A 7,889-nucleotide genomic window follows, 5' to 3' on the forward strand; every position below is an offset into this window, starting at 1 on the left:
GGGTGTGGACTGCCTGAACTGAAAGGGAAGCTGAATTCACAGGCTAGGTCCAGCTAGAGATGAGGACAGAGAGAAAGTATTTAGTTCCAACTGTGCCTCCTAGAAGCCTAGAAGATTTGTTTCTGTTGTCCTGACACTCACTATTAAATACAGGTGAGATCCCTGGTCAGGAGCTTGAGGTGTGATGAGATGGAGCTGAGCAGGGCAGAAGTAGCCCTTCCTTGCTGTTTGTGCATGCCCAGCTCCCTAGCAGTCCACAGCCCTGTGCTGCTGTGCCGACAGCAGATTGTCCCAGCCATGCCAAGGGGGGTCTCAGTTCAACTCTTCTGCAACTTCAACACAGTCTCACCTAGCACCTCTGGTACAAGCAGAAGACACCTATCTGTCATATCAGGTTATCACTTTCTCTCCCCTGATATAAAGTAAAACACCCTGTACCTTGCTGGCAGCAGCCCTAACCACATCACAAACAGGAGGAATCTACACAAGCATTCAAAACATGTGGAGGTTATGCCACCGCAGCAATTAAATCCACACTCACTTTCTTGAGCAGCGCCTGGAGGGAAACAGCCTGCGTTGTGGGGCAGAGGAGGACATGCCACGATAATCTGGGCCTTCTCACAGCCCAAGCTGTGGACTGCAACCTCAGGAACAAATCCCAGCAGTACATCTCGCCCCAGAGGCTGGGCCATGCTCTTCCAGGTGGGCTCACTCTCTTTACAGGACATGTCACATCAGATACAGCTCTGTACTTGCAGGGGTCTGCAAAGCCCTGGGTTGCTCTACGTCCCCTCAAACCCAGATTTAGCTGCAGTTTTGGAGCTGAGCAGAGTCCATGAGAGAAGAGACTCTTGGGCACCTGACCAGCAGCTCTGCAGGCTGGGGTGGTACCACCTGGCCTAGCTAGGTGCAAAGAAGCTTCTGCCCAGCACACTACTGTACCTGCCACATGCACACCATCTCCACTCTCCCCTCTGCTTTCCCCCTGGTATCCAGGCAGGGTGATGCAAGCTGTGGCCTAAAAGGAGTCTGGGCTGTGATGGACTCCTCTCCAATTCGTAGCTGAGTCCCCGCTCTGCAGCTCCTGGTGCTGCTGCTGTGCACAGTGAGGAATTTCACCCCGGCTGAACCAGGCCACCGGTGCAGCTAAGGTGCTTGCAAGCCCTCTCCCCTTGCAGCCTGCCAGAACAGGTCCCGCAGGCTCCTTCCTTCCTTGGGCATGCCACGGAGCGCTGCTTTCGGAGCTGCCACGCCTGGGGCCACGCACTGCGTGTGTGCCAATGGCGTCCAGGGCACGCTCCACGGAGATTTTCTCATGGAACTGTTTCCACTAGAAAAGGCGAGTTTGCAAAACGGCAAGCACTGTGGAGCAATGCCTCAATTCTGCCAGCACGTTGGGTGCCACCAGGCAGGTTTCTGCCAGGCTGCTGAGCATCCCAGGTGCACTGCCCAGCTCCTTGCTGTCAGGACTGTCCAAAGTGTGGCACAGTTGTCCAGCATGCAGCTTGGCTGCCTGCCTCCCACTCTTTACAATAGGTGTGCCGGAGGATCCTGCCTTGAAATAGTCCCCAAAATAATCCCTAGAAAACTCCTCTCACCACCACCACCAATGCCCACTTTTATCTTCTGCCTTGGAAACACAACAGAAAGGAAGCTGCAAAAGAGATATTTAATTAAGTGTATTTTTATGTCTGTTCTTTTATGCTGCCAGCACCAAACTTCAGCCACAGAGTCAAGGAGAGAAATTATTGCCGCTCTAAAGTCAAGGGCTAGATTCTGCTTTGAGGGGTGCCTTTTTGCTGACTGTTATCCACAGAATTAAACACAAATCTATCATCAAAACTTCAGCATTTTAAAAACTTCGACTAGCATTTTATGCCAGTTTATCATTCTTAAGCTCCCATTGCTTTCAGTGACTACAGACAAGGCACATTTCTCTCTCAATTATCTTTTAAGCAGAAGTTGTTGGCCAGTCTACAGAGAAGTAACCTGGGACCAAAATCCTTTGCTTGGGTGCAGCTAGACTGCATACTTTTGTGAATACTGACTTTTCTGGAAAAATGGAATTGCAGATAAACTGAAAATATTTGCAAATTCAGGTTAAAGGTAACAAATAGTTACAGCTGGAAAAAAAAAAAAAAAAAAGCAATAGAAATTCTTTTATAGCATGGAAAACTTTAGTTTGGCATACTTGAAAATTATTTGTTCCAGAAATGTCAAAGGGAAACTTTTCACTTCAAGATGGCAATTTTCATTTAAAAACAGACTTAAATTTTAAAAAGAAAGATAACAAATAGCATGATTAAGCAGAAAAATATACTATTCTGGATCAGTGTAAAAACTCAAGTTAATCAATCAGATTTATATATGTTTTTCCTCTTTTCCTGGAGAACAAAGAATTTTTTTTTTCTTTGACTTGACTGATATTCTTTGACTTGAACTGGCACTTCTGCCCAAAACATTCACCCTAGCCATTGAGCAAAATTTCCACCATCTTTCCGTGGGGCTTATCAAGTACAAGGAACAGCCCACAGTACTTCTTCAAAACCAATACTTTAGTTCTGGACAACTGGGACCGTGAAGAAATGACCTGATGTGATCAGGCACATACAACCATCAAACGCAGTCAAAACAAAAATTTGGTCTTTGGATCTTCATTTTCTTGTCAATAACAGAAAAAGTGCAAATGCCATTGATCGGAAGGCTTTTTTCTCCTGCTGAAGGACCATTTAACAAGCTTTCCAGAGTCCATCCAAAGAATGTATCGGTGTTTCAGCATTATGAACAAGGGAAACAAACACAGGGAGACTTTGAGCTGTGTTTACATAAGAGGCCTGAAAATTCGGGGCACCTTTGTTTTTGGCTGCCTGATTCAGATCCCCGCAGCCTGATTTGCATGAGTATTATGCGCCCAGAACTCCTACAGAGATCAAAAACCAGCTCGTGCCTCCGCAAAAACAGCTTGCTGGCATCCAAAAGTAGAGGCGCTCAAGCTCAGCATTTTTTTTTTAAATCCATATCTGCACCCCTTCTCGAAGGCCTGTGCTGAACAAAACACAGAGGTCAGACTGAGGCTTAGCTGCTCTTGGCAACATCCAATCCCATTTCCTACTTTGAAAAGTACATTGAAACCTCTCTTGCAATTTTGGAGATTGCTTGTGGTCCTCTACTCTCTCCTTTTTTTTCATTATATCACCCTGCTTTGAGTCATTTCTCCAAGAGCCTGTAAGCACCAGAATCATTCTATACTCTCAGCGAAGAAGCAGCTGTTTCAGAGCATACATGTTTCTGAGGCTGAACACGAAGGCCCATTTTGTCCTCCCACCACCTCCTCCTGCTCAAGCGGATAGAGGCGTCTGCATTTGGCTCAGAGAAGCAAAAAGCTTTGCCAGGGTTTGGAAAAGGCAACACCATGCCCACTTAGTCAGTCCAGCAACAACGGCTGGGCTCCATCCAGCTGTGGCAGAACTGCTGGGTGGTTACTTTCATGTGCTTTTCGTTTCATGTTGATTATCCTGGCACCTGAGGAGTTTGCAACTTGGTTTAGCAAAGGTTTAACCACAGCAGCTTGACTCTTGAGAGGAAGGCAAAGAGGGGAAGGCCAGGCACTCCTGAGAGGTTGGCATGCAAAAAGGAGCAGAGCAGGCTGCATTTAGCTTGGCTTTTGACTCTGATGTTCACCAAACATAGCACGATAGGGATTGTAGAACAATACAAATGTGCTGCAGCCTTCGAAAGTGGGATGGCTGCTCACTTCAGTGGGACACTTGTGCCTGGGAAACTGCGCCCTGGACTAAGCCCCATCCACTGGCAGCGAAGGTGCTGCGGAGAGAGTGTTTTGGAAGCAGCCTTCATTGCACCTGTTGCCTTTATAAGAGGCAATGTTAAAAGCTAGGCTTCCCTTTGGAAGTGGCACGATAGAGAAAGGGCCAGAAAAGGGTGTTGAGAAAAGAAATCTAATCATTTATAAAAAGCAGTTTAACCCAGGTGGTTATAGGCACTCTGACAATCTCTTCTGGGCAAGAACTGTATTTCCTGCGAGTTCTTTCACTTATGTCGTTCTGTGTTTCAAATCAGCTTTGACACAACCTCAGTGACAAAGGCTTTGAAGTCTGAACTAAATGTGCTACAGAGATCATTATTCATAACCACTCAGACGGAGAGGGAATATTTTCCTTTTGAAAGGTCTTGCCAAACCTGTCCTGTGCTTTGTTTTCTTTCAGAGGCACTGTGGTCATTCTTTCAGAGGAAAGAGTGCTACTCGATGGAGGAAAGAAAGGGTGATAACAGTTTGGCAGGGAATAGCCTTCAAAAATCACTAATTAATGATTCTCTAATTAAAAAAACCACAGGGACCTTCTCAACTCGAAGCTGCTGCTTCACATGGACTCCACGCAAAGGGTCTTTATGCGGCACCTTCCCTAGGGAGCAATCTTGGGCCTAATTCTGCAGCACCCTGATTTGCATCTATTTTTGTGAGACTTGCACTGCAGCACTTTGTAGGTCAGCGGATCTATTTGCAGTAGCAAGGTGCAGCCCAGCAGTAAGTGTTTACATACTTGGAGAGTACAAATCCAAGCCAGTCCCCAAGAAGAGCGGTAATCATCTATGCTTTTATAATAGAGGGATTGGCAGGGACAGAGCTGCATACATATGCCTCCAGAGTGTCTTTGAAGATGTATAATTTTTACATAGGTGTTATGAGAATGGTTTTTGGCTGAAGTTCTTTGTAATAGTCATTTTAAACACCCCAGGGCCCAACCTGCTCCTGCTGAAGTCTCTGGAAAGACTACAAGGCAACAAGCCAAGACCCTTGCTCTCAGTGCCTGCTCTGTCTTTAGTGCTTAGTTCATTCGTCCTGCCCTTTTTGCTGCATTTTTCCCCCTTTCTAAACATTTCTGCTGCTGGGTTCAAATAAACCTTCTTCTGGCATGCTGCCATTCCTTAAGATGTTTTCTCTTCACTCCTCTGATTTGTATCTCTTCAGGTTCTTCTCTTCTCTCTCAAACTTTTAGTATCACTGCTGGCCCTAACTCCAGTCTCCCTCTTGGTATCATTTCAAATGTATTTTCCATCATGCTGGCTTTTACCTATCTGCCCACTTAAAAATAATTCTCTCTGTTAAACATCATAGTGTACCTCTCTGCTCTTTCTCATCTTTACCTTCACTGTCTCCCTCTGTATTTACCTTCCGTTCCTTCATTTTTTAAAGTTCATTTTTGCCTCAGGATCTTTACATCCCCCCCTCATCTCACATGCTTTCCCTTTCCTGTCCACCTCAATCCCCTCTTCCTCATTTCACATCAGTTCTCCTCCCATTCCTTCATATCACCACCAACCTTTCTTTCTCTGCCACACACATTGATTCCCTAATATTTTGTTTCAACCCATGCAAAGGACAGAGGGAAGGACTACATATATGACTGAAGCAAGTGAGCTGGTAGCCGCTGTTCACGAAGCTTCAGCAACCAGCACACCCAGCTGCCTGGGGGGGGAGGGGGCATGGGAAATGGGAACAGGTGACTTTGCCGAGATTCAAAGGAGAGGAAAATGGTTTTGCAGATATCTTCCAGGAATGTCTCCCAGCCAGGATGGGCCACTTAGCCACAAAAGCCGCGTCACCTCTGAGGTGAGGTAACCAAATTGTAGTGCGGGATAGGTGTGTTAGATGGGAAAGGCAAGAGGCTCCAGCTCTGGAAAATTTGAGAAGTAAAAGTGGGTAGGAGGAGTCCAGTGGAAGCAAGCAGAGAGAAGGGGAATGTGGCAGTCAAAGCAACAAGACATAAATGGAGGTTTAAGCACAATGATTTTTTAGAGGACTTGATTGCAGCAGTGTTGCAGGAACCCAGGCCCACTTAGGGATTAGAGTAGTAAAGGGTTGAGATGGATGACAAGGGCCTAGATGGACAGCTGAATCGAAGATGAACAGCTTCCTACCTTAATTCCTGACTCAAGGGACCTTCTCATGTCACCTACATACCTGGGTATACCTCTACTATTTCATCTGATTTATTTCTTATATCCCAGCCAGGCCCTGTGCTACAGCTGCTCTTGGAACACTTAGTTATGTGTTCACTGAGGTCAAAGCCGAATAACATAAGACATTACAACTGCTTCAGGATCATAAAATATTGCTCCAAACAGGATACTTGCTAGAAAACTATTCTCTTGATCTTCATATTTTTCACATCATCTGCTTGATAAACCCACTGAAAACACAAAGTATTCGCATGAGTGAAAAGAAATATTAACCTGGGATACAGCAAAAAACAAGGGACAGCTCAAGGTAGGATGCTCAAGGCAGTGCACATTTGCACAACTGATCTCTTCATTCCTATCACAACCTCTTTAGAGGACTTTAAAGACAATATTAAAAGGTAATATTTTTTGCCAAATCCAAACAATTTTTTTGAACTTACCAAATCCACCCCCCACGCTTTGTTGGGAAGCACTTGTAGCTCCTGTCACTTTCACCATGCTGTCTCATAAGATGGATCAGAAGAAATGAAAAAGTCCTACTCCTTCACCTCCCAAATCAAGATTTCCCTCAAGATTTGACAATAAGCAGAAAGAGTAAGTGTGGTAAGGAGTGCTCTGAGAATATTCCCCTGGAATTTTCCAAATTAAGTGCCAAGAAATGCAAGCAGATAAATATTATAGAGATGATGGACATTTCAAAAGGCAATCCAAGGGAAAAAAAAAGGAAAAAAAAAAAAAAAAAAAAAAAGCTTTTTAAAGGTTTCCTGGAGTGTCTTTCCCCCCCCCCGCTTTGCTATTTTCCCTTGCCCTCAGAAATAATGCCCAAGCATCTCCAGCTGTTTTTGAAACTCCTAGTCAAAGGTACAAAACGTGTGGTAGAGGGGATGGCATCCCAAATGAATTTGCACTACAACCTTGCTGTTTATAGGCAGTAGACTAAGCCCTTATCTTCCAAGCACAGCTGTAGAGGGCAGAGAGGACACACCAGCAAGAGACAGGGCAAGGCTAGTGAGCAGGGGCTTAAACAGGCTGTGGCTCATGGAATGCTCTGCAGTGGGGTAAAGTTTACAGTGCATGAAGACACAGCCATTTCTCTGCGTTTTCCCCCTCAGAGGTTAGGTTCTGCAGCTTTGGAATTATAACTTGACCACCTGATTTTAGAATATTTTGGTAGCAATACAAGTCTTTTGAGATGGCAGGAGAGCATTGCTTGCTTTAACCAGCAGGACATGGAGGCAGTCATGATCGGGAGATGCATGCTTTTAAAACCAGTGCAGCTGTAGACTTTTTTGGTGTGTGCATATCTCTGTCTTTTTGCATGGAGATCAGTGCTTTCACATATGCCAATTAAATAACAACAGCAACTTGCATTCTCCCAGCCACTTCTTATGGCAAATGCAACCAACTCACATAAGCCAGGAGGGAACTTCTAAAAGCTATATTCCTCCAGAGAGAAGACTGAGCTTCTTCCCAGGCCAGTAAAGAATGAGCACCACTAAGAAGACACCCACAAATCTAAGGGTGCAGCCTTCTGCCCTACTGTGCCGTGGTTTCATTTTTATCTGGCCTCATGATTTTCCATTATCCATCCAGAAAGCTAGAATTTCCTTGAAGACTGTTGTTTATTACAAGATACAGCCTTCCACTCCCTTTGCACTCAAAGGTTAGTGCTTCATAGCATCCATTAAGAAACGAAGAGTTGCTAAAATGGAAAAAAAAAATCAACCTGGGAATAAATTAGTGTCTCATCACTATATATGGCAGGCAGTTTTAAGACTGTTGAATGTTGAAATTGCAAACATCCTGGTACATATTTTTCCATTCATATCATACACTCTGATAAATTGAAAGCGATCTTTTATATCATACTTCCACATGCCTCTCCAATGCAGTCATTTCCCCTAATAAAC

The sequence above is a fragment of the Tinamus guttatus genome, unplaced genomic scaffold (assembly GCF_059628265.1).
Source record: "Tinamus guttatus ecotype Peru unplaced genomic scaffold, ASM5962826v1 Tinamus_guttatus_pri_ptg000749l, whole genome shotgun sequence".
Lineage (NCBI taxonomy): Eukaryota > Metazoa > Chordata > Aves > Tinamiformes > Tinamidae > Tinamus > Tinamus guttatus.